Source organism: Malania oleifera, chromosome 6 (assembly GCF_029873635.1).
Source record: "Malania oleifera isolate guangnan ecotype guangnan chromosome 6, ASM2987363v1, whole genome shotgun sequence".
NCBI classification, from domain to species: Eukaryota; Viridiplantae; Streptophyta; class Magnoliopsida; order Santalales; family Ximeniaceae; genus Malania; species Malania oleifera.
In genome coordinates, this window is record NC_080422.1 from 95915406 (window position 1) to 95936241 (window position 20836).

The 20836-nt window shown below is 30.1% G+C and overlaps 1 long non-coding RNA gene and 5 other non-coding genes across 6 annotated transcripts; all 6 read left to right on the plus strand.

Moving 5' to 3' along the window:
• The first annotated feature begins 1241 nt into the window (after window positions 1-1241).
• Window positions 1242-1837, plus strand: LOC131158844 (uncharacterized). The gene is made up of 2 exons (XR_009137524.1): window positions 1242-1448; window positions 1549-1837. It is a non-coding gene; the product is annotated as an uncharacterized LOC131158844 (long non-coding RNA).
• Window positions 1561-1655, plus strand: LOC131159078 (small nucleolar RNA Z43). The gene has a single exon (XR_009137691.1). It is a non-coding gene; the product is annotated as a small nucleolar RNA Z43 (small nucleolar RNA).
• Window positions 1838-2086: 249 nt separating the features above from the next.
• LOC131159083 (small nucleolar RNA U83) lies at window positions 2087-2172 on the plus strand. The gene has a single exon (XR_009137695.1). It is a non-coding gene; the product is annotated as a small nucleolar RNA U83 (small nucleolar RNA).
• Window positions 2173-2272: 100 nt separating this feature from the next.
• On the plus strand, window positions 2273-2362 carry LOC131159075 (small nucleolar RNA snR60/Z15/Z230/Z193/J17). The gene has a single exon (XR_009137688.1). It is a non-coding gene; the product is annotated as a small nucleolar RNA snR60/Z15/Z230/Z193/J17 (small nucleolar RNA).
• A 273-nt stretch (window positions 2363-2635) lies between these two features.
• On the plus strand, window positions 2636-2728 carry LOC131159077 (small nucleolar RNA Z43). Its single transcript, XR_009137690.1, has one exon. It is a non-coding gene; the product is annotated as a small nucleolar RNA Z43 (small nucleolar RNA).
• A 399-nt stretch (window positions 2729-3127) lies between these two features.
• On the plus strand, window positions 3128-3217 carry LOC131159074 (small nucleolar RNA snR60/Z15/Z230/Z193/J17). The gene has a single exon (XR_009137687.1). It is a non-coding gene; the product is annotated as a small nucleolar RNA snR60/Z15/Z230/Z193/J17 (small nucleolar RNA).
• The last annotated feature ends 17619 nt before the right edge of the window (window positions 3218-20836 follow it).

The following is a 20836-nucleotide window of genomic DNA, read 5'->3' on the forward strand; positions in this document are numbered from 1 at the left end:
AAAATGTTAGAACTATGTAAACATAAACAATATGTTTTCTTTGTGTTTATGAGTATAGAAATTGGATATTAAATTTCTATTTATGTAAATTTAAATTAAATTCAATATAAAATTATACCAACTTTTATCAAAAACTACCTAAATCTCAATTTAATGCGTGAAACTCATGCTCTCCGACACAACTTTAACATAAAATTGAATTGATTTTTTTTTGAAATTCTGCTCAAATTAAATTTAAGTTCCATAAATTAGTGAAATTTCAAAAACTGAATTTGTTTTAGTTTTATAATTTTACAAATTCACGGCCATTTTATCTAATGCTAAACATTTGATTGGTATGACTAATCCGGTGCAGTAATTAAACTGAAAATTTTGGTTAAACTCTTTATATTAACCAATGTTAGCCAAATCCCATACCAAAATAAAAATTAACCAAAGTATGGCCGGTTAATTTGGTTGATTGAATTTAACCAAATTGCTTCTCCAATTAGCTTAATCTTTTTAAAGCTATACAAGCCATAAATTGATCAGAAACTTAAATACTAGGGGGAAAAAAAAACAAAAAACAAAACGTGGGCAACATTTTGCATAATTTTTTTTTCATATTTGACAAAAGATAAATCAACGAGGAGAAATAAATGCCTTAAAAATTAAATATCAATGACTATCATGAAAACTAAAGTTTTTAATCTCAAAATGTTTCTACGCTTTTAGTCAAATTTCAAGAAACATTTGTGAGAATTTTCTAGAACCTCGAGAGAGATCTACGTCTATTATCAAACTTAAAAAGAACATAGCATTTTCTTGGAGAAATTATTAGGTAGACTGGGCCTATCACATCATCTATAAACTAATTCAATTAAATGGTGACAACTAGTAGAATATATATAAAATTGAGAGTATATGTTTATAATAAAAAAAAAGAATATAATGTTGACTTATAAAAAGATTATAAAATTTTTCTTTGACTCTGTTTTGTGATTTGTGGTATGTGTTTACTTTGCAATTGTTAACATTTAATTGAATATTATAAAGTATAAGTTGACCAATAAGAAAAATTAAGAATCAAGTATTAAATTGCATTACGAAGTTAATCTCAGACAAAACGTTTTTCAATAACACGATTTCATAAAATAGGCCTCTAAAGAGACTTTGCGTTGGGATTGTGCGGTGCAGGTATCAACAGTTATGTTCTAGAGCAGCATTACTAATACGCACCCCCGGCGCATGATAGCAAACTTGGGACGAACCCTAATGACCGCCAAAACCCTAGCTCTCCCATCCCTCTCTATAAGTACCACGGAACGAGTGCGTAAAATCTATGGTCGTTGCCGCCGTCTTAGGGTTTAGCATTGAGAGGGCTTTATCTTAGCAGTTCCCTTACTGTGGCGATCTGTGCGTGTGTATGACAACAGTGGGCCTATTGGAGGTCCACGAGATCAATGCATGTAATTTCAGATCTTTGCAGAATCGTTGTTTTCCTTTCAACGTACAAGCAAGTTTTGATTTTGTATAGTGTTATGGTGTCCGGACTGTGTTTTGATTCAGGTATTATTACTGGGACGATGACGATTCGTGTGAAAGGTCTCGTTCGTCGTAATGGCGTATGCGCCTTGCCGACCATCCTGATATATCACCACCCATATTCCGAGTCCCTCAATAAGTCCCATTTTTTCTTTCATTTTCTGAGTGGAGTATTTCCAAATCTTGCTGTTTTTATTTCTATAGTTGTTTTTTTATTAATTCATTTTTGTTATGCTTGGAAGATTGGCCGATGATTAAAATATTTTATTTAGACAAGCATATGTCTGAAAAAAAATTCGTGTTGACAATCTAATCTTCTCTATGAGGCCTATACGTTTTCGTTCTCTTATAATTTCATTCGATTTTTGAAGGCCTGATCTAGATGTATGCATATACGCACTGCGCCTAGTTTAGATTCTTTTAGAATTTTTTTTTCAGAGATAATTAGAAGTCTGTTATTCAAAAGGTTGGATTAAAGATCATATCTTTCTTTTGAGTACGGAAACAGAGGATTTTGTATTTGTTTTATGTTAGCTGTTCAAATTGCTTGCAATTGAAAACTGGCCAATGATGAAAAAAATAGTTTTTTTGTGTAATGTATGAGTTTTAATGATTACATATTACCTCTACTGCCTTCCTTCTGAGGCCTCAAGTTAATTTCCATTCTTTCCTTGTTTTCTCCGTATTTTAGTAGTTTGTGTGTGTGTGTGTGTGTGTATATGTTAAGTTGGATTGACTGGTTACGTGAGAAAGTTGTGTGATGAGCAAAAGCATAGTTCAGATGAAACTCATTGTGATTAGTTCATCTTGTCTTTCGCTCTTATCTGATGAGACTCATGTTGATTCTAGTTTTTTCTAATATTCTTTAGATATGAAGTTCTTTTATTAAAATGATTGATTGTTATCTTAGCACTTCCTGGGAGAATCGCAACCTAGAAATATCACAGCTATTGTCCATCCCCTGCCCTTTTTCTTTCAGTAGCCCAAACCCAACAGGCTTGCGACTTGATAAGAAAGAATAGCATGCTGCGAGAAATTGTATTTATCCATAATGGGTCATTAGGGCTCTATGTTTTCATAACTAGCCAATTTTTCAGGGTTTGAATGAGAGGGACGGTGATGACTTGTGAAAGGTCTCGTTCGTCGTAATGGCATATTTGCCTTGACGACCATCCTGATATATCACCACCCATATTCTGAGTCCCATATAGAAAAGACAAAGTCAATAATTTTTCATTATTCATTACGAAATATCTTAGCTTGATAGACTTTTACTGTATTTTTGTAAGTCCTCTGGGTTCTGTTTCCCTTTTCTGTTTTGTCCACAGGCCAATGATTATAAACTTTACAAAGACAAGCATATGTCTGAAGCAATTGGTGTTGACAAACTAATCTTCTCTATGAGGCCTGTTCAAAAGCATTGTGTGGTTTTTCTTGCACGTCTGTTTTTTTGGTGGGCTAGGAAGGGGGTTCAATTAATGTCATTCCTGCCTTTATTTTGAGGTTCAAATCAATCTTTTATTTTTGTTTACCTTAACATTTGCATAGTATTGGTTTCTCTATGAATGATTGCTTAACCCAATGAATGAATGATGATTTATGCGAGGGTCATATGATGAATAGTTGCATAGTTCAGATGATAAATACTGTGATTATCACTTTATACTTCTTTCGCTCCTATCTGATGACTCTCACATCAATCTCTTGTTGCATTTTTCTTCCTCATTATTGATCATAGAGTATGTACTAGGCAAATTGGTTTGACATTCTCATTGCTCAGCTCTAGTATTTTGCCAACTTTGCATTTTGGTTTGTGATGCTTTTGCTTCATGAATTGAATTCCTGAATGGGTTTAGGGCGTGTGCATTTTATAAGATTCAAATATAATAGTTTGGTTGGTGGCCCCCCCCCTGGTGGAAAAGGCTTTCTATAAGTTGGCGCATTGACAAGTGCAGTTAAAACACATCAAATTTATTTGTTTTATAAGCCAGTGGCCATTCTGTAAGCCTGTAGGGTTGAGAGGCAGTGTTGGATGCGTCCTTTTTTGTTTGATGCAGCATTTGTGTTTTATGGTTTAGAGCTAGAGCATTGTCTTTGCAAACCATTATGGCAGTTGGAGATGAATAGTAAGGATAATGGCCATCAAATTTGCATAATTCTACATAGAACTGAATCCTTGGAATTTCCCTACTACAAAATCCTTGCTACAACCTCGTTTTGAAAATGGAGATTAAGCATATTTGTCAACTCTTCCTGCTTTATTAGATACTGCCAGCAGTTTTATCATCCTTCAATTTGGCATAAGTAAGTTCTTGTAAGTTGCATGCAGGCTTGTGATGATGTTTAGAGTAAAATGAAAATTTAAATGTAGAGAATGAAAATTCTATTCCATTTTGTATAAAAACTTAGTGACAAGATTCAATGAATAAGTAGATTTTGGTTTGTCCTTTAGGTTGATAATTTTTTTTAGTATTTTCATTCATATTTTTAATAAGGTGTCATATTTTTTCGTCCTTTCCATTACTCTAATTTAGTTGCAATTACAATTTCCAAGGTTGCCTCTAATTGCAGTAAACTTAGTTTGCTTTTTTATAAATCCATCCATATGTTATTGAAGTTGTCCTTGGGCTTGGCATTTGTGGGTGGTACTAATTTGATTTAAAAGTTAAAAATTTATTGGGTCTTGAACCTAACTATGTATATATTCATTGAGAACTGTTTGGGCTGGCAAAATGGGTCATAATTGTTTATTATGGAAGTCAACTTGTTTATTAATAGGTGAACTTGTAAATTCTATAAATGTTTTAATTTGGGTTTTGCTGGGTCACTCATCGTTTATTTGGATCGTATATATAGATATTATTATAATCCATCCACACAAAATCCTAATCCCTATCCTTGTGTGTCGTGGCTCTCCTCCGGCTTCCTTGCCTCTTGTTGGTGCGCTGCTGCGAATTTGTGACCCATGGCCACCCATTGAGCTTGAGTTCTCTTGAGTTGTCTCCTCCATAGGCGTTAGGTCCCCTAGCTCCATAGACTTGTCTCTACTCTCCACTCCTAGTTCTCTTTATTTTGGGTCTATTCATGGATCTATTAATGAATCATGAATTCATGATGTGTTTTGGGGTGAAGTGTTTCATTGTTTCAGCATGGAAGAGATAAGCTTTGCTCTAGTGCTTGAACTCAAATCACATAGGTTCTGTTCTCAGAACTCTCAGATTTGCTTTTCAGTTATTCTCATTTCTCACATTGGTTATTTTGCTTATTTATTAATTTTAGCTATTTTGTAGTTATTATCACACTAAATATTTATTAATTTTAGCTATTTTGTCTGTTAATTACTATCACACTAAATATTTATTAATTTTAGCTATTTTGTCTGTTAATTACTATCACACTAATTATTTATTAATTGCCGTTATGTTGACTAAATTGTGTGCATTTGTTTTTCCAGCAACAATGTTTTGTTATTATTATTTGACATTATTCTCATTTCTCAAACTGATTATTTTACATATTTATTAATTTTAGCTATTTCGTAGGTTATTTTCACACTGATTATTTATTAATTTTACCTGTTTTGTCTATTATTTTTTAATCTGAGCCATTTAACATTGTTGATTTGCTGATTAAATTGGCTGTATTTCTTCCTTAAATTTGCTATATAACATATATAGCAACAATGTTATGATATTATTATTTGGCAATGCATTTCACCCAAGATATAAATACTCTTTTGCCTTCTATTTTCCATCAACATGATATAGGTAACAAATATAATTCATCCCAAATAGTTAATGTCTTTTTGGAGCTATTTGAAGATTGATAAATATTGTACTCATCAAAATCTAAAGTTCATGGTATCCATTATTTGTAATTTGCAATCTCAGAAAGAAGGTGAATGGTGAGGACTTGATGTGGTTCCTCTAGGAAAAATTTGCATGTAAGAAAGAAGCAGATTTGTGTTTGTTGGCTGAACATTTTCTTTTTGTTTATTGTACTATTTCCCAAAGTCTTAACAATTATTCTTAGTTAGGGAGATTGCAAATTGCAAACAATAGTCATCATAAACTTGGATTTTGATGATGAGTTCAATACTATTCAATCTTCAGGTATCTCTGAGAAAAACAATTATTCTATTAATGATAACAGTAGCAAAAAGAGATGCATAAAAAGACATTAGCTGTTTGAGATGAATTTATTTGATACTTGTAAAAGTTGATGGAAAATGTAAGGCAAAATATAAAAAATGAGGGGTTGAATATGTTGCTAATGCTTCAACCCATGGAATGAAAAATTTGAAATGTCATATTAATAGTTGTCTATAATGTGGTAACTATGTTGTGAAGCATAACCAAACTTCGTGCTAAAAAAATTGAGCAAGATGTTTATCGTGAGAAAATGATAATTATTGTAATAAAACATTACAACCTTTTTTCATGGGTTGAGCATGAAGGAAATCGAGATGTGCATTATTATCTTAATCTTGATGTTAAATCAATATTTACGAATACTACTAAGGCTGATGTTTTGAAAATATATAAAAGGAAGAAGAAACTTATATTTATCCTTCAAAGTGTTTTTGGTAGAGTTTGTTTGATTTTTTATTGTTTGTCTTCTCTTATGATTGAATGATATTTATGTATTATAGTTTATGTTGTGGATGAGAATTAGTTATTAGATCATTAACTTTTTTCATGTTATCCTCACATTCAAGAGTTGTTTTGTTAGTGAAACATTTAATGTAGTATTGAAGGAATGAGGTATTGATATGAAAATATCTTCAATCACATTTGATAATGTAATTACTTGTGATAGTTTGTAGGATATTCTATTAAGTCAATTTTTTTTGTAAATATTTTTAGTAAATTGTGGTGAATATTTTCATGTTAGATGTTGTGCTCATATCTTGAATTTTATTATTCAAGAAGACTTAAAAGTGATTGAACATATAATATAAAATTAGAAAAAGTGTAAAATATTGTAGGGTTTAGATTGTAAAAAATGTATTAAACAATTTGGTATACTTGTTTCAATTAATTTGTACTTGGATGCATCAATTAGGTGAAATTCAACTTTAATAATGATAGAAAGTGTATTCATATATCTATAGGCTTTAATTCATTATGTTTTTTTTTATACAAATTATGAGCATTGTTTGTTATATGAAGAGTGAAATAGAGCTGGGGTTATTTATAATTTTTTGAAATCATTTTATGACATGTCAAAATTTTTTCATGTTTGAATTATTCTACATCTAATTTGTATTTTTTAAATATATAGAAATTTAAATATCATTTACTTGAAATAATGAAAAACTTGGATTGCATTTTTAATAATATAATTATAAAAATAAAATATAAATTTAATAAAATATTAAAAGTGTTATAGTGTCGTTTTAACATTTGCAATTGTTTTTTATTTTCATTACAAGCCTTAATTTATCGAATTTTGTTATTCAAAAATTGATTCATCAATCTCTCGGAAAAAGTTATATCTTCTTCATCAAAAGTTGTACTCTTTGTTTTAAGAATATTCAAACAAAATCAAAATTTTATATAAAATTTACTGGTCCATCTATTGGGGTACTAATAGGAGAAGACCAACCATTAAAAGGCAAACATGCTGCCTTCTCATTCTCCCTTTTATCTTGATTTATCTCAAATGAGATTGTCATTCCTAATGGATGGATCAATAGATTTCACAAAAGATTTTGATTTGTTTGAATATTTTTTGAACAGAAAGTGTAATTTTTGGCGAAAAAGATTTAATTTTTATTGAGAAGTAGAGGTATTAATCTTTGACTAACAAAATTTGACAAATTGAGGCTTATAATGAGAAAAAAAATAATTGTAAATGTCAAAACGACATTATAACACTTTTAATATTTTATTAAACTTATCTTTTATTTTTACAGTCATATTATTAAAAATATAATTCAAATTTTACATTATTTCAAGCAAATAAAATTTAAATTTCTATATATTTGAAAAGTACAAATTAGATGTAAGATAATTTAAACATGAAAAGGGTTTTGTCATGTCATAAAATGGCTTCAAGAAATTATAAATAACCTCAGCTCTATTTCACTTTTTATATAACTGACAATACTTATAATTTGCATTAAGTAAAACATAATGTATTAAAATTCGTCGATATACGATCATTGTGAATGTTGAATTACACCTAATTGGTGCATCCAAACGCAAATTTATTAAAGCAAGTCTATCAAGTTGTTTAATGCATTTTTCAACTTAAGTTTTCTGTTATCCGAACCCTTAATATACTTTACACTTTTTTTAATGTTATATATAACATGTTTAATCACTTTTAAGCCTTCTTGAATAATAAGATTCAAGATGAACACAACATCTTACATGAAAATATTCACCACAATTTATTAAAAGTGTTTGCAAAGAAAGTTGATTTGATAGAATATCTTACATACTATCATTATTAATTGCATTATCCAATGTAATGGAATATACTTTTCTATCAATATCCATTTCTTTTAATACATTAAATGTTTTGTTTAACAAAGCAACTCTTGAATATGGGAATGACACGTGAGGAAAGTTAATAATCTTACTATGTAATATCTAATTTTTATCCACAATAAATTGTAATACATAAATATCCTTTAATCTTAGGAAAAAATCAACAATTAGATGTCAAACACACTCTACCAAAAACACTTTGTAGGATAAGTTTAAGTTTTCCATTCTCCCTTTCATGTATTTTCAAAACATCAACCTTAGCAGTGTTCTTAACAATTGGTTTAACATCAGGATTAAGATAATAATGTACATCTCGATTTCCTTAATGTTCATCTCATGAAAAAGGTTAGTAATGTTTTATTATGACAATTGTTATTTTCTTACGATAAACATTGTGCTCAATTTTTTTAGTATGAAGTTTTGTTCCATTATCAATATACATATGCTTCACATCATAGTTATCATGTAATGAACAGCTATTAATGTGGTGTCTCAAATTTGCCATCCCATGGGTTGAAACATTAGTATCATATTCAACCTTTGTTTTCCATCAACTTTTATAGGTAAGAAATAGAATTCATTTCAAACAGTTGATGTTTTTTACGCGGTCTCTTTTTGCTATTGTTATCATTGATAGAAGAAAAGTTTTTCTCATATCTATATGAAGATTAAGTAGTATTGCACTCATCATTAAAATCCAAATTGATGGCATCTATTGTTTGTAATTTGCAATCTTCCTAACAGAGAAAGAAGGTGGTGAATGGTGAAGACTTGATGTGGTTCTTTTAAGGAAAAATATGCTTGTAGGAAAGAAGTAGAATTGTGTTTGTTGCGTAAATATTTTCATTATTTTGTTCATTTTACTGTTTTCTAGAGTCTTAACAATTATAATCAATTAGGGAGATTGTAAACAATGGACATCATAAACTTGAATTTTGATTATGAGTGCAATATTACTCAATCTTTAGATAGCTATGAGAAAAGGCAATTCTTCTATCAATGATAACAGTACTAAAAAGAGACCGCATAAAAAGACATTAATTGTTTGTGATGAATTTTATTTGTTACTTATAAAAGCTGATGGAAAATAAAAGACAAAATGTAAAAAATGTAGGGCTAAATATGTTGCTAATGCTTTAACCCATGGGATGACATTTGAGATTCCACATTATAAACTATAATCTGTAAGTTACGATACCAAACATTTATAAGTTGATTAACATTATAGAAATTTTATATATAATTTATGTAACAAAACGAGTAACATCATAAAAATTTTATATAATTTAGCAATAAAATGGCATCATAATAATTTTATCATTTTAAATTATTTCATAAAACATGCAACGTAATTTAATAAAAATAAGGTCAAGTCACACATTTTTTTTTTTGTTAAAAATATTTATTTATTTATTTAATAGAATATCATAATGCATTAAAAATAAACTCAAGAATATTTTAAAAATAACTACGCCACTAAATTCCGCACACCAATATTTACACAATGCATGCCAGGCAAAAATATTACTGTATGTATATATATATATATGCGCATTAATTGTGTCTACTTTATTTATTTTATGAAATATCACTTTAATTAGGTTGACTTTTAGAGAGCGATTAAGTCACAATGGTCTCTGAGCACTCGCTTAGATAAGGTCTTTCTTAGGCATCAAACATAGAATCAAAGATCTTAATACAGAAACAATTTCGTATTGATGTTATCTTAATGATTATCTTCATTATTTTATTATTATACTAAAATAGTGTGTGGAAGTAAAAATCAGCTAATGTTTACATATATTATATTACTATGTTTTACTTATGTATACATTTTTGAGGTCATCACATCTTAGGATTAAACTTTGACTCAGAGACTTGATTTAGAATATGAAAATTATTTTTATTAGGTCTAAAATACTTTTCAAAGTTTACCAAAACAAGTTTTGGAATCAAAATATGAAAAACATTAAATGGTGTAGTGGTCAGGCGACTAATGATTCCTTATCGAGCGATTGATATGCTATTGTAGTGTTAATAAAGAAATATAATGAGGTCAAGCGATTGAACTGCTATTGCCGTTAAATTGAATTAGCTTAAGTGATTGAAGCGTATGTTTTAAACTTTTCTAGAGCGATGATTTCTTTTCGATTTCAATTGATTTGAGTTTTTAAACTTGGAGCAAAGTTGGGGAAAACGGTGGCAATCTTTCCTAACTATATAAAGATTACTTTTTCGCAATTTAGGGTAATTAATACTCTCAGATACAATTCAAATTTTTGATCTACTCATGATATATTTTCTGAAAATCCTTTGTGAGCCTTTTGCTGAAAGCCCTGGCGAAATTATGATTTGATTTTCTGAAATCTTCATCCTATAATTAGAATACTTAAGATATCTTTGTGAGCTTTGATTTTATATTGATTATCTAAATTTTATTGTGATTTAACTTGTACAATTTTGCTATACTAAGAGTGTTTATCTTGTACAAACATATTGTATTGTTGTTCTTGTAACTTTGACAGTTCAGGGTTTTGAATCATTGTCTAGCAAGAGGGTGTTATCATTAGAGAGGAGTCTCTACCTGCTAACAGAGAGAGGTTTAGTTCACTTGTTGAATGAAATGGTAAAGGAAATTCTCATAGCACGTTGCTTGAGGCAAGGACGTAGGCTCTAGGCCAAAGCTTGTAAAAAATATGGTGTTCGCTCTTCTTTCTTTATCTTTTAAATTTTGCACTTTATATTTTGCATGTATTTTATGAATTTATTGGGAAATCTGCTAAACGTTGGGTTTTGATTGTTCTTGTTTCAAGTTAATTAATTGGTTCTTGAAGGGTTGTATGTTTTATAGCATTGGCTAAAAATTCAAACAAGTGCTGGTACTTGAATTTGACTATGGGTATGATCGTTGATTAGTTGGTTGTGTTTGACATTGTGTGAAGTTGTGATTTGTTTAATTTTAGAGGTTTAAAATAAACTTAGATTCCGCCAAATAATTTTTTTTAAACACCCAATTCATTGAGATTATATCTTTAATTTTGGTAACAACTCAAAAGGCACATTCAAAGTTAATGGTCAACATCTAAAATCCTACTTCCAGGGAGATTTTAACAAGCTAAAAGTCTCCATTGATTTGATTGATCAGTGATTCAAGGAAGGAAAAGTCAAGCTAAAGACTAACCAAGCACTTTTTGGAGGCAGCCCGTGTTTCTTTTTTACTTTTATCATTTCATTTTATTTTATTTTTTCATCTATTTTGATTCTTCACATTGGGGACAATGTGTTCTTTAAGTTTGGGAGGTATAGGGGTTATTTATTTTAGAGTATCTATTTATTTTTTAAAAAGTATATATAAATTTTGAAATTCACAATTTTTTTTTTTCATTTTCATTTTGTTTTGGTTATGGGTTGATGATCACAAGCCTATGATATTATGTGATTGAAATTGAATTGGATTTGTGGAAAATGCTAAATTTATCTTGTTTTGTGCTTAGTTCTTGTGTTTGCTTGATTTATTTGAATTCCTTTGAACACTTTTGCACAATACTATGATCAATAAGTTGCTTTGTTAGCTTAGAGTGTATTTATGTGAATTAGATATTTTATAAGATCTCACTGAACTCTAGAACCTATTTTATAATCTCTCGAGGCGAAATCCTAAGCAGCACACCACTAGAGAAATGATCTAGGCCATCTTTGGAATGTTTGAGCTTTTCTAGTCTACCCTAATTATCTATCTCTAGTTACTCCTTTGAGCCATAAACACACGGCCATTTTTCTTTCATTAACCATACCTTTTAACCCATAAATACTCATCCTACCTTTTCAAGAAAATTTGTTATTTGCTTAGTCATTGAAGAAGAGAAAAAGTTTGTTGAAGAGTTAAAAGAGTAAGAGCAAGTTTTGTTATTCTATTAAAAAAATTAATAGTACAAATAATACAACCCAAATTAAAAAAAAAAAAAAGGTTAGTTTGGGTGTTATGGAATTGAAAAAAAAAAAAGAAAAAAAGAAAGAAGAGGAAGAGGAAGAAGAAGAAGAAGAAGAAGAAGAAGAAGAAAAATATAGATGAATAAACTGCTCATAATTTGCTGTAGGAAGAAAATGTAAATTTTTTTTTCTCTTCATTGGTGAAACTTGTATTGAAATTTCTTACTTCGAATTCCATACCATTTTTTTCTTTTGCCATTCTTACATCAAATCTTGCAGAAGATGATCTTGATGCCATGACAACAACGCTTTAACACCAATTTGTTGTGGAAATCGAGTATAAGATATACAGCGGAATAATTAAACTTGCAACAAATAATAGAGCACCACAAGACACAATTCATACACAACCAAAATTCTGAAAGCAAATAAAGAGAACAACACGACAATATACGCAGTTCGGCAAAACCTACATCCACGGAAGCAATTGGTACAAGAATTTCACTAAGAAATATGTAAGTATACAATACACTTTGTTAGCTTTGGTGCAACCCCAAGAGGGGGGTGAATTGGGTATTTAAAAATTATTGTCTAGGTCAATCAATTTAATAACAGTATTGCACAACCTAGAGTCAGTCTATGTGATTAACAAATAACATACAAGTGCAATAAAAGTAAAGTGCGGAAAAGTAAATAGTAAGCCCAATATGTTATCGAGGTTCGGTCAAATTGTCTACATCACCGCCTTGGCTAAAAAGCACAAGAATTATCACTATAGTCTCACTTAATGGGTGGAGCGGCACCTAAATAATCAGGTCAATTAGCACAGGGTTGATCTCAACATTTATAATCAGGTCAATTAACATAGGGCTGACCTCAACCTATACAATCCTTCCGAATTGGATTACCGCCCCCTCAGGCCACGCCTAGAAATACAACAGTAATTTTTCAATCAAATGATACATTGATTATGCTTTCATGTAAAGCATATATGTACCCAATACACACAATATAATTAATACACTACCAAAAAATAGGATTTGACAAGTTCAGTGCAGTCCAAGTGTTTACTCTCAAATATCTATACAAATATTGCAGTCAGTGCGTGAGAGTGTAAGTGATATAATCCTTGTATCAAATAATGATTTCAATCACAATACACAAACAAAGATCACAAGCACACTTCAAATATCTTAACAAATAATATTTCTCAATATAACCCACAAGAGATATTCAGATTTAATTTATAAAACAATTTGATCTTTGTGTTCAAGAAAGATCTTTTTGCATATGCACAAATATCTCAACAAAATATTTCTCAAAGTAAATTACACGAGATATTTGAAATCGTTTTATAAAAATTTATTTCACAAACAAAAAGCAATACGAACTTTTGAGTATTGTAATGATGATGCAAAACTCACAAGCTCTATGAAGTTTTCCTATGGAAGACTTATTAATGAAGTCTCCTAAAAAACTTCAAGCTTACTCTCGAATAAAAATATATATCAATCAACTAGAACTAACGAGAGTGTGTGTAAGTTTAACTAGATACTCACAGTAGTACTTTTATTTAGCGAGGTTTGCAATGAGGATGAGTAAGAATGAAGAAATAAAGTTTTGATATGAGAAATAGAGCTTTTGAAAATCAGAGAAAATTTGCTAATTGTTTTGCTAATCTCATGCTAATCATTCCAAATGAAGGGGTATATATAGACTTCCTATAAAGACCCAGAAATTTAAAAAAAGATTAAAATAATTAGAAAAAAAAATATAAATAAAATAACAGATAAATAAATAAAAGGAATGGGGTGGGAAAAGAAAAAAAATTAAAATTAAATAAATTAAATTAAATTAAGATAAATTAAATAATTAAATAATTAATTATTAAATTAAATATTTTTACATTGGATTTAAAAAAAAAACTAATTAGAATGATATATATAAATAAGTTATTATAATATATATATATATATATATATATATTTATATATATAGAGTAAAAGTAAAAGTAAAGAAGAATGAAGAAACAAACCTGCGGCTTCCCCCCCCCCCCCCCTCCTACAAGTTCCTACAGTGCTTGCCACTCCGTCTCTGTCTCTCTCATTCTCTCAATTTCTTGGGAAACGGAAGGTGCCGTTGGAATCTTGGTTCCGCTGCCAACATTTTTACTAGAGCAGATTTTTCATGGGAACAGCTTAGGCACTGCTCCTAGGGAAAGGTAACTTTTCCCCATTTTCTCAATTTCGCTGTTAATATGTGGTTAAATCGACGGACGGACACCACCACAGGGTCCTAGTCGTCGTCATCGTCATTTTGACGTAGATAATTTTTCAATTAGGATTTTCTAAACCCTACTCTAAAGCGAGAGTAAGAATTGAGAATTTGGTTAAATTTAAGAATATTATTATTTATTTAGGAATTATGGCCCTAGGAAGTATTAAATTAATATTTTATTCAAGAATAATTTATTGGAATTAGGAATTTAATTTCAAGGTCTGGGTGAGCGCCGCACGTATTTTTCGGAGTCCTTATTGGCGTAGTTCAAGAAATCAGGTAAGGGGAAAAATATTTATTAAATCTTTATGAATTTAATGGAAAAATAAATTGTGTTATATGTGCGTGTATATGTTTCAGTATGGATAAAACGCCAACTGTTTAAATTATCCTGAAAATATGAGATGCAGGCTAAGTAAGTAAAACAATGAGAATAAATATATGATATGGATAATGTTGCCTGTGTATGTTAAATGCAACCATGTAAATGTAAGATAGCTGAAAGACAGTCATATTAGTAGATCTAGCACACTTCTGTGTAGACTAACTGATGACAGTTAAAAGGAGTTGTGTTAGCAGATCTAGCATGTTTCTACGTAAACTAACTGATGATGGCTAAAGACCAGCTGTAGTACGAAGTAATGAAATGAAATGTTATGCAATGAAATGACGATGAAATGGCAATGAAATGAAATAATAAAGGTCAATGATGTAAATGGAAAAGAGTCACTTAAAGTGAAGCAAAATGCAAAGTTAAGTTATGAATAGGAATGAATGTGCATGAATGTATAATGATAGAACAGAATGATGTATTATGATAATAAAAGTATGTGTGTATGTAAAACATGTTACGATTGGGCGAGACATACTCTTCGCTTAAAGACTTGCTGAGTAACGCGAGTGCACTAGTAGCTACAGATGTGACAGTATCCGTATAACATACTAGGGTAGAGGGAACCTACTTGCATGGGCGGGTAGATTTTCCTATCCTTAGGGCCTTTGCCGATAAACTATTGTTGAACAGCGTGAGTACGAGATTAATTTATCACTTGAGGGCTTACTGAGTAAGGTGAGTGCCCTAGTATGCTTAAATTGTGACCTTCAGGTTACTAAATATACCAGCGCAGAGGGGTGCTACTTGTATGGGCGGGTAATCATCCCTATCCTTGGGTAATCTCGTGGATTAAACATTTGCAAGTATTTGATTAGGATCAGGGAATGATTTCAGAAATTATATTAACGATTTTCAAATATTAAATCTTATGTTATAAATAAACTCATGTTGGCCACACACTGTTTTAATATATGGTTTCTTCCCTTACTGAGATGTGTCTCACCCGAATATAAATGTATTTCTTTTTTAGGACATCCTCGAGGTTGAGCTTAGAGAGCTTGAGGGTATTTAGCATTTTGAGGAACTTAAATAGAAAGGGTATATTTTTATAATACTTTGGGGAATGTAAATATTTATGTTTTAAGTTTTTATATTTTAAGCCGTTGAGAACGGAATGATTGTGAAAATACTGAATTGTTTTGAGAGTTATGTAGATTTATGGAAATGCAGGTGATGGATGATTTAATATGGATTATAGTTAGAATTAATAAACTCTGGTATTATGTTATATGGAGATTATGTTTATATTTTTCGCTGTGTATATTATGGATCATGATTTATCAGGGATATGATTAGCTATAACGCACCGGGCCCGGGTTTAAGGGTTCGGGGCATTACACTTCCCCCTGATTATAACTGTTAAGGACACAAATGAAATAATTATAAAACTTTTAATATCATTTAATTAATTTAACCCTGTTAAAAAAATGTTAACCGCGGTAAATTTTTGGGGCAACCCAAGAGCACCGGTCGATCGAGATGAGTTCGGTTGACCGAAGTGCTTGAAGTTTGATCGATTGGACATTAAATGAACTATGAGTTCGGTCGACCGGACTTGCAAGTCCAAAGGAGATTTTCCTTTTTAGCGCGTTTCAGTCGACTGGGAAGATTTGAACTAGGTAGTTCAGTTGACCGTGGCGTTGAGTTCCACACATGGAAACTTGGTCGACCAGGGCGTTGGCATGAATTTTAGGCTTGGTTGACTAGGTGGTCAAAGCGTTGACTTCTAGGGAGTTCGGTTAACCGGGTGAAATGAACTGAGTTGGGCTCGGTCGACCGGGCTGTGGTCAAACTATTGACCCGATCCTGGTTCGGTCGATCGGGTGAAAATGTACTGTGAAGTACGGTCGACCGAACATGTAATTTTCATACATTTCGGTCCTTTTCAATTGTGCAATCACCATATTCAAATGACCAAACATATATATGCATGTGTTAGTGTCCTAGGGTCATTTATAGGTCCTTTTTAGTTTGAGGACACTGAAAAAATCCAGTGTCAGTCGACCGAAGGGTGTTCCCTAATGTCTATCTATGGTCTTGAGCTAATCCATCCTACCATGCAGGTAAGACATTAATTATTACAAACCATGTTCTTATATTACTATTATAGACCCAAATAAAGGATTAAATTACAATACAACATGAATAGTTTTCAGGGTCTTCAGGTCTTCACTTCATGTGCCATGTGCGTGCACCATATGATACTTCTGATTAGTCATGCACACAAGTTCATCAACCATTAAATACAACAAGTATTTGTCATTATCAAAATCGGGTGTGACCTATAAGGTCAACACACTTCACAATGATCTCTCTCCCTTTCAAAGTATGCCCAAAAGAGCATAAATAACAATCCCTTGGAGGTTTTCCTCCAAATTACCAACCACCCCAACGTTCCAATTCAAAATTCAAATTCCTTCTTGCAACTCAGATGCACTCATTGACGAGAACAGGACACTCGTCGACGAGGCAAAGAAGACCACTCGTCGACTAGTATGGCCACTCATCAACAAGTCTTTATATCTCTAATTTCCTGCTCTTGGTATCTCAGAACCTTTGAACTTTTGGGCATCTCGATATTTATTAGTCGATAAGTGTAGGGCACTCATCGACGAGTCCCTGCTATGCAGCACCATTTAATCCATATAATTTTCTTCTTCCTTTGTTTATGCGCCCTAAGTATAAGAGTCACACATATAAATACAACAAAAACATAAAGATTGAAAATATAAAAACTAAAAAAAAAATTATCAACTAATCAAAATATGTCAAGAAACATAACTCAAATAAAAATATACAAAAGCATTCAACTTCTAAAAACAATCAAATTATATGTCATTGGTGTGGCAGATACGGTCACTACAAATCTCAATGTAGAATGAAAAAATAAATTCAAAACTTAGATTTAGAAGAAAATCTTAGGAATCAATTAATCAACATGTTTATCAATGAATCGAACTCTTCAAAAAAAAAGAAAGCTCAACTGAAGAAGACATTCTTCATATAAACGAGAAATCAGATAGTTCACAATAATATTCAAATTAAGAATAGTCATATCAAGACTGTGAATGCCTTGGTCTTTGTGTTTGAGAATTAAGACTATCAATGTAATTTCAAATGATAAAGAAACTATACTAGAATTAATTGATGAAGTTGAAGATCCAGATCTTAAGATAAAATATCTAGAAAAACTAAAAAAAAGCAATAATTCAAGAAGAAAAACCAAAAATATTTACACCATACAATCTCAAAGAAATATTAAAAGTTTATGTGTAATGATGCAAGTGGGGAATGTATGTGTGTGAATGTATTATCAGTGGACATGCATGGATGTACATAGGTGTGTATGGTATGTTGATAAATGTAGATATGCTAGTTAATATTGTAATGCTATGTTTTAACATGCATTTTTCATCTTGTCTTCATTGAAAATTCCAAAAAAAAAAAAAAAATGTTGAAGATCACAAAAATATGAGTTTAGCCTAGTGATTCCTATAGTCTATTTCTATCTAATGATAGGATAAAGGGGAGAATTTTACTGAGATAGTGTTTTCTTTCCCTTATCCTTAGGCATGGTAAGAGTTTTAAACCTTTGAAAATCATATAATTTGAGAAGAATTATGGTTCTAATCAATTAAATTATATCAAATAAGCCGTCTTTTGTTCATTTTAGTGTCAAAGTCTTCTCTTTTTCTAAAACTCATGGTTTTTTAGGTCAATAATACAAGATATATATCTTCAAACCAATTGTCTTCATTTTCCATCACCATCAGTTTCACCATCATGTCTTCATTAAAACTTAGCGTACCAAAAAAAAAGGGATCCTTTCTATTTCATTTTCTATTTGTTTTCTTTTTTAAGACAATACATTGGTAATTACAGTAATCGTTCTATGAACAGGTATCGTTAGGGGTGCTAAAACATTAATTATCACTGAGATGACTCGTTAATCACCTTCTCTATACACAAATGTACTCCCGAACCCTAAATTTTATTTTCATAGGACCTTTTTAGGATTTTTCTTTATTTTCCCTAAGTTTTCAAAAAATAAGGTCGTGACTCCGTGTTTTAATTGTTTTTGCACCCTTTTCTTTAAAACTTTTTTTCCCTCATTTGGAGACCGCCATTCCTTCTTTATCGACACTCTGAAGAAAATCCAATGTCGACACATGGATTGCACAGAAGCCACTATTTTTTTGTGAGATCTCTCTATTATTCTTGAAGTGTGATTCCACCTTTGTTGGTGATGACTCATGTTGATTTTCATGTCACAAAAAAATCTTATTATTGATGAATTTAGTTGATGTACTTCTTTAGTTTAAGTAGGGAAGACATATTCTAACATACTATTTGACAGAATGAAAGATTAGAAGCAAATTCCGGTCCCATGATTCTTCACATTGAAGCATTTTCCACGAAAATTTGGTGTTCCCTTTTGTGATTGTGTGGTTGATTTGCTTCTTCTTTTTTTTTTCCTTTTGGTTGCTAATTATTTTAGTTTATTGAATAATTAATTATTATATTTAATGTTAATTAGACTATGGAATGGTTTATCTTGGGATTTTGTGTTTTGACCATCAATGTGTACAAGTTGTTATTTAAACCAAAAAAAAAATCATTTGATTAAAAAATAAAATAAATTAACAATATATATAGATATGCATCTTTATGTCATACTATGCAATAAATTGAAAAAAAAAATCATAATTATTTGCTGAAAAATATTTCTATACATTAAAAGTATGACAAACTATTTTAAAAATAAAGTAAATTCAATCAAAGTTGGATAAAATTATATTTATAAAATTTATTTTGGACAAGTTAAATGTTTGAACTTAAAAATGAAATTAGCATATATACATAGCGGATAAAAAGTACAAATATTAAAGTATTGTAAATAATTTTGTACATAAAAATATTATTTAAGAAAAATAATTTAAAAAAAATTAAATTCAAAAAAAAATTAAATAAGTTTGTATTTTAAAATTATTTAAATAAATTAAGATTTAAAAATTCATTTGATGCAAAAATAAAATAAATATAACAGCATTATAAATACTAAATAAAATCTATTCATGAAAATAAAATAAGTATATTCCTCTCATGCCTTTTAAAACAATCACGGAATATCTAAAACTATATAGATAAACAATAATGTAAATTATGAAAAATAAATTTAGAAATTAAAATTGTAGATTTATAAGAACCCCAAATTATAAATTTTGAATTTAATTGAAGTTTTAAAAACTTATTAATTGATTATTTAGTAAATAAAAATACACCATATTTTCAAAACTGTTATTATAATAATATCTGTCATGGATGAAATCTTAAGTTAATCCCAATATTATTAAACAAAATCTATTTTAACCCTTATACTTTTGGTTACTATAATTAAAGACTTATACGTAGATTTTTTGTAAAATTATTTTTATCATTATAATTAAATTTTAAAATATTTGTGAATCCCTCTTACATATATATAGTATTGAAAATTGACATTGCAAATGACGTATTTTTTATTAGGAGCCTATCAGTAAAAAAATCTCAAAAAAATTTATTTTATTTAATGAAGTGATTAATGACTTTAAATGTATTTTATAAAAAAAACTTAAATAATATATATTTAGAATTAACAATATTTAGTGGACCGACTAATCTATAGGGTGAAGTGCTCGTCATTTAATTTTTACCATCTATTTTATAACCATAATTAAGTTATTTTAGGTGATAACTTTAATTGAATATAATTAATACATATAAATTTTTATTTGTGCTAATTAAAAATATAGAGATTAAAACATATCATATCATATCATATTCAATTTAAGTTTGTTTTTCAATATATGTTAAAAAATATGAAATTTTTTTATAAATAGTTTTAAATATTTGTACTTTAATATCTGTAAGATCAGTATTTTATGTTTTATTTCAGTTAAATTTATTGATAAAAATTTGTTGTCAACTTAGGTGCATTGAAATTAGATTTGGACAATTATGATTGTTTGGAATCTAGAACAAATTGAAATTTGGGGATAAATGTGAGATTGAGTGCATAATTTGGGGCTATATGTGTAAATTGGCATTTTGAGGATGACCCCCTTCTCTCGTTCAAAATTCCAAAGCAACCCCCCATTTCCAGGTTGGGATTGCGGCTTGGTACGTAGTTGGCGCTGTCAGCGCGCCACGAATAAACGTCGTCGTTTCGCTTATC